Raw genomic sequence first — 5830 nt, 5'->3', positions numbered from 1 at the left:
GAGGATAAACAGAATATGGATCCAACCATCTTGCTGGAAAATTCCACATCTTAGTTCCCCTACTGGCTCGCGCCTGACTTGTAGGCTTGCACTGCTGGGTTGACCACCCGCTGGAAGAAGTTAAGTGGTTTGCTGTAACTTGAAAGCGTTTAGGTATTAATAGAAAGAGTGCTTTTAGACAATTGCTGTAAATTAAGCCTTTGCCTAGGATCTGATCACACGCGCTCTCATTTTACCACTGCAAGAATTTCATAAGCATAACTATTATTCTCCTTTTTTTTTTTTTTTGAAAGCTGGAGAAATTAAGGCACAATCAGGATTGTAGGGCTGTCCCAGCTTTCCCAGCCAATTAATAAAAAAGGTCAAGATTAAGCTTTGGCAAACTCATTCTGTGCTCAAGTATCTAAAAAGGACACAAGTCTGTCTTTATTTATTATTCAAAGATTTTCATTGGAAGTTGATGTGATACCACACACTAAAATGTGGTATGCTGGGAACCGGGCTGAACTGGGAAGCAGGTACTATCCAAAAACCTGTGTCAGATAATCTCTTTGGGGTCTCCTGGCTCCCGTCTGTGTGATCCTATAATTCTCCATCCCCGTTGATAACACGCTGCTTGGATTTGTCATGGCAACTAGGATTCATAGATTCTTTGGGGGCAAGTATTAAAAGATAAATATACATACGATCGTGGGCATGAATATAGATGCGGATATGTAGAATTATTTAGCCTTCTTCGGTGCCAGCTTCGTATCAGACTCTTTAGATGCAGTAATGCGTGTTAAGCTATACAACAACAAACTTGAGAAATGGGTGTTGCACCTCCATTTGCTAAGTAGGGAATGTGAAGTCCCGCAAGGTTAAGTAATCTGCCATCATTACAGCAATCTGAGGTGGCAGAATTCGACCTTGACCTTCCCATTACTGAGCTAGTGTTTCCAGCTCCTGGCAGCAACTGTCCTGGTGAGAATCAGTCACCTTTCACGTGTGTAGTCAGGAGTCACTTGGTGACAGACTCTGACATGCGTGTGTTTCACTTGGAGTCACTAAAATCAGATCTGGCACCCACGATTTGAAATGACCTAGAAAAAGCTATTTTTCTAAGTGGGCCAATGATTCCACGATCCATGTTTGCCTCTTGTAGTTACGACTGTCTCATGCTTGTAAACTATTCCTACTCGTAGGTTTTGCCAAGACAATTCCCACTTATCCTAAAAGAGTTGGCCAAATATTAATTCCCGCTTAGCCTTGAAATGAGAAATCGCACCGGCCAAGCCCTTCCTCATGTCCTTGACTCCGGGTGGGTCTTTTTCTGAGGGTGAGCCCGGTCACACAGAGTGTCTTTCCCCATTATGGGCTACTCCTCGGTGGTGCGATTTTTAAATGGTGCCATACAGCAAAGATCTATGACTCAAATTGTGGCTGGAAGCAATTATTTTTTACTTTGAAGAGACAAAAGTACATGGTTTGATTTCTAGCTTTTGTACTTGGGAGGTAGAGGACCTTTGATCGCTTCTACAACTTCTTTCAGCTTTTGAATCCATAAAATGGGAGGGATAGACTTGTTACGAGGACTGAACAAAGAAGTACATGCCAAATGCTTATTCCGTCTCCTGTCATCTGTATGAAGAATCCATTTTCCATAAATGTGAATAATATTATATTGTTCTGTGTTTAAACCTCTGCCCTCTCCTCTAGTCCATTGACCTTCAAGGACAATACCCAGCTATATAGCCCTGACTCCACGGAACCTCTGACGGTGCCTTCACACAGTAGGTACACAGCTGGTACTGGTGGTCTGATGGAATTTTACGCCTTGGATCCACTGGTGTCTCTTGGAATCCTCCTCTTCTGAGGCTCATATCTGAGTGGAGAGACTACCCTCTTTCTGGTCCAGGCCTCCCCCCAGCTAATTTGACCGAGGTTTTGTTCTCTGCAGCCTGTAGACACCCACTCCTGAGCTCCCCATCCCCTCTGATTCATCACTCCCCGAGCTCCATGTCCAACACGGCTTTATGTTCCGACACCAGTGACAGTTCAGTGGTGTGTGCACGCTTTGCTTTCATTTTGAATCAATCCAAGTTTTTAAAAATCTTACCTTATTCCTCAAAGGCCCATAAAGCCTTTCATGAGGCTCAAGAGAATTGTTCACGGCAAGATTTTCAAATTGCTTCCAAGTTACTTATCATTCATTCAGGCTCACGCTATTCTTTCAAATTCTTATTGATTTTAGAAACAGTCCTTTAATTGATATAAAAAAGCAATTACATTTTCCAGGCTGTAAATCTGCTTCCCTCTCAATATTAAATTCATCATCTCTGTAAATAATTTTCTCTTATTATGCGTCCGCATTAACCGAGCTATAAATAGCATCATTAGCATACCCATGGTTGCCTTAACAATCAGTGACCCTTAAATTTGATTTAGAAAAATTGATTCCTGCAGAAATTTTTTCTTTCTTTTTTTTTTTTTTTGGTAAATGAAATTGCCTTTCCTGCCGAACGTCTGAGAACGTGAAGGCGTTAGAGGGTCATTATCTTTTATTTCCTCCCGGACTTCAGCAGAGCGAGTGTAAGTCGGAACGTGCATGGACTCACCTGTTGGCAACCAGTCAGAGTGAAAACCACTGTTTTAACAGCGTGCTTATTGGTTTTCAAAGGATGCTCACTTTTGAGATGTTTCGGGAAAGACTGTTTACAGCGATGCACTCATTCCCTTCTATACATGCAAAGGTACTCTCAGCTTGATGTTGCTGTGTTGATACGTTGATACAGCGTGGAAGTGGAATAAATTGGGGAGCCAGAAAAGTCTTGGGACTCCTAACGAACAGTGTACATTCACTGAACATGCAGCCTCAAAGCATGGTGACACAGCGTTCTCATGATACACTGTAAGAGAGAAAAGAAGCCATGCTGCCAACCCAAAGGTATGCGGTTCAAATCCACCAGCCCTTCCATGCGAGAAAGATAGGTAACCTCATCCTTTGTGATTTTCTGCCTCTGAAAACCCACTGAAGGATCAGTTATGAGTTAATTCTGACTCGATGGTACACAACAGCAGCAACAATTATTCTCTCAATAAAGATAAAACTGGGAGAAGTGGGTAAAAAGAAAAGGATGATTTGAATTATAAAACTTGCATTAGATTTTTTGTGTATGGTGTAAGATGTGGATCCTGTTTCAACTTTGTGCAGGTAGCAGTCCTGTCTGGTCAGCACCATTCGTTGAAGAGCTTGTCATTTCCCCATTTGACAAGTTTTAGTTCCTTGTTGCATATTGTTGTTGTAGTTGTTGTTGTTGTTGTGTGCTGTCGAGTCACTTGCGACTCATAGCGACCCTATGTATAACAACCCTAACTAAATTCTGCTCTGTCCTGTGCCAGTCGCACTGTCTCTGATACACCCATCCCGATTACCCCAGTCACTGAATCAATCCACCTCATAGAGGGTCTTCCCATCTTGTGCTGTCCCTCCAACCTCCCAAACATGATGTCCCTCTCCAAGTACCTCTCCCTCCTTAGAACATGTCCAAAGTATGTCAGGCGGAGCCTCAGAATCCTTGTCTCCAAGGAGCAGCCTGGTTTAACCCTCTCTAGGATGAATCTGTTTGCTTTCTTGGCAGTCCAGGGTACAGTCAATACTCTTCTCCAGCACCACAACTCAAAGGCATCAATTCTCCCTCTATCCTCCCTAGTCATTGTCTAAATCTCTGACGCATAACAAGTGATTGTAAAGACCATGGCTCATATCAGATGCGCCTTAGTCTCCAGAGAGACTGACTATAAATAGCTGGGTCTGTTTCTGGGTTCTCAATTCTCTTCCATTGGTCTATGTGCCTGTCATTGTACCAAGTTGTTTTGGTTACTACTGCTGTGTAGTAGGTTTTGAGATCAGGGAGTGCTATGCTTCCCATTTCATTTTTGTTTCTCAGAAGTGTTTTTCTTATGCAGGATCTCTTACCTTTCCAAATAAACTTGACAATTTCCCTTTAAATATCCTTGAAAAATGAATTTGGTATCTATATTGGGATGTGTTGAACATGTAGATTGCTTTTGATTGGATTATAGTTTTCACAATATTACATCTTCCTATGCATGAACAAGGCATGTTTTTCCATTTCTTTAGGTCTTTTATTGTGTCTCACAAAAATGTTCTGTAGTTTTATCTCTATAGGTCTTTTGTATCTCTGGTTAGATTCACTCCCAAGTATCTCAGTTTGTGGTCAGCAATTTTAATTGGTATTGCTTTCTTGGTTTCCTTCTCAGAGTTCTCTTTGTTACTGAAGAAAAATCCCACTGATTTTTGGATATTGGTCTTATATCCTGCCACTCTACTAAATTGGTCTACTATCTCTAAAAGGTTTTTTTGTTGAATCTTTAGGGTTTTCTGTGTACACAATCATATCATCTGCATATAGCGATAGTTTAACATCTCTTTGCCAATCTTGATACCTTTTATTTCCTTCTCTTGTCGTATTGCCCTATCAAGCACTTCCAATACAATCAATACAATACAATACAATACAATACAATACAATACAATACTTCACGAAATCTTTTCTCTAAGGAACCTTGGTCACATAAAGTGTTATGAACTGAAAGGTCAGGAATTTGAATTCTCCAGCCACTCTGTGGAAGGAAAATGGGTAGTGTCCTATCGGAAAGATGTACAGTCTCAGAAATCCAATGGAAAATTCCCCAGTGATGGGGCACAGGCTCCACGGCAGTGGGGTTGATTGGTTGATTGATTGATTGATGCTCTTTAAGAAACTACATGGGGTGAGAAGATGGGGATTTTGTGCTAGGATTGAGAGAAGGAAGCTAGCTCTCTATTAAGTAGCTGGGTAGCTATGAACATGCTAAAGGCACTTTAGGTCCCATGGTTCTCATAAGTCAATGAGTTAAGGTACCAAGTGCATTGGAGGAACTCCCAGCCACCCCTTTCACTCCTGTAGAATAGGGTTATTTATATTTATGTTGTCTGCAAGGGGTTGAATTGTGCCAGTTAGAAAAGTTATGTTGAAATCCTAGCCTGTGCTACCTGGAAATGTGACTTGGTTTGGAAATAATGTCTTTGTAGATGTTAATTCATTAACATGGAACCATACTGGAGTAGGGCACACCCTAATTCCATTGAATTAGTATTGTTAGCAAGTGAGAAGAGACACAGAGAAAAGACAGCCATGTGAGAAAATGAGGGAGAGAATGCAATTATGCATCCATGAGCCAAGAACAGCCCTTGGCCTCCAGAAGCTGGAAGAGTCAAGGAAAGACCCTCTACATTCATCATATAAATCCTAGCCCTTCTGATATACTGAATTTGAGCTATCCACCTCTAGAACTAACTCCTAAGTGTAAACTTCTGCTTTTTCGAGTCACCAAACTGTGACAATTTTAGAAACTAATCATTAAACTAATGGACTGGCTAACACCAAGTAAAAAAATATCTCATGTAAATATTAAAGCATTATGTATAAATATTGTTTTTATTCACACGAATGAGAACAAGAGGAAGACAAGCTAATTGCCCAAGAGAACTGGTGGTTGTTATGGTCCATGACCTTAGAGCATCTTAATATCCACTCACTTATCTTCAACAAGCTAATCAGGAAAACCTTGAGGCCCAAGCACTTCTTATTCGAACACAGCTCCTCCAGGGGGCAGGGAGGAGAATGTATAGTCATGATATGAATATTAAGTTTTGAGAGGTAACTTTTTGTTGATGTGGAAGTAATATTCAAAAGAACCCTAAGGAAATGTAGACTGAGAGAAGCACCCACTGGCCTTCTCCAAAAATATTCTTTTCATTTTTTAAAAAAAAATTTTATTATTA

The sequence above is a fragment of the Elephantulus edwardii genome, unplaced genomic scaffold, assembly GCF_000299155.1.
Source record: "Elephantulus edwardii isolate Elephantulus edwardi_28Jun2011 unplaced genomic scaffold, EleEdw1.0 scaffold00027, whole genome shotgun sequence".
Taxonomy (NCBI): Eukaryota; Metazoa; Chordata; class Mammalia; order Macroscelidea; family Macroscelididae; genus Elephantulus; species Elephantulus edwardii.
The sequence above is the reverse complement of the archived record's forward strand: the minus strand, read 5'-3'. Positions refer to the sequence as shown.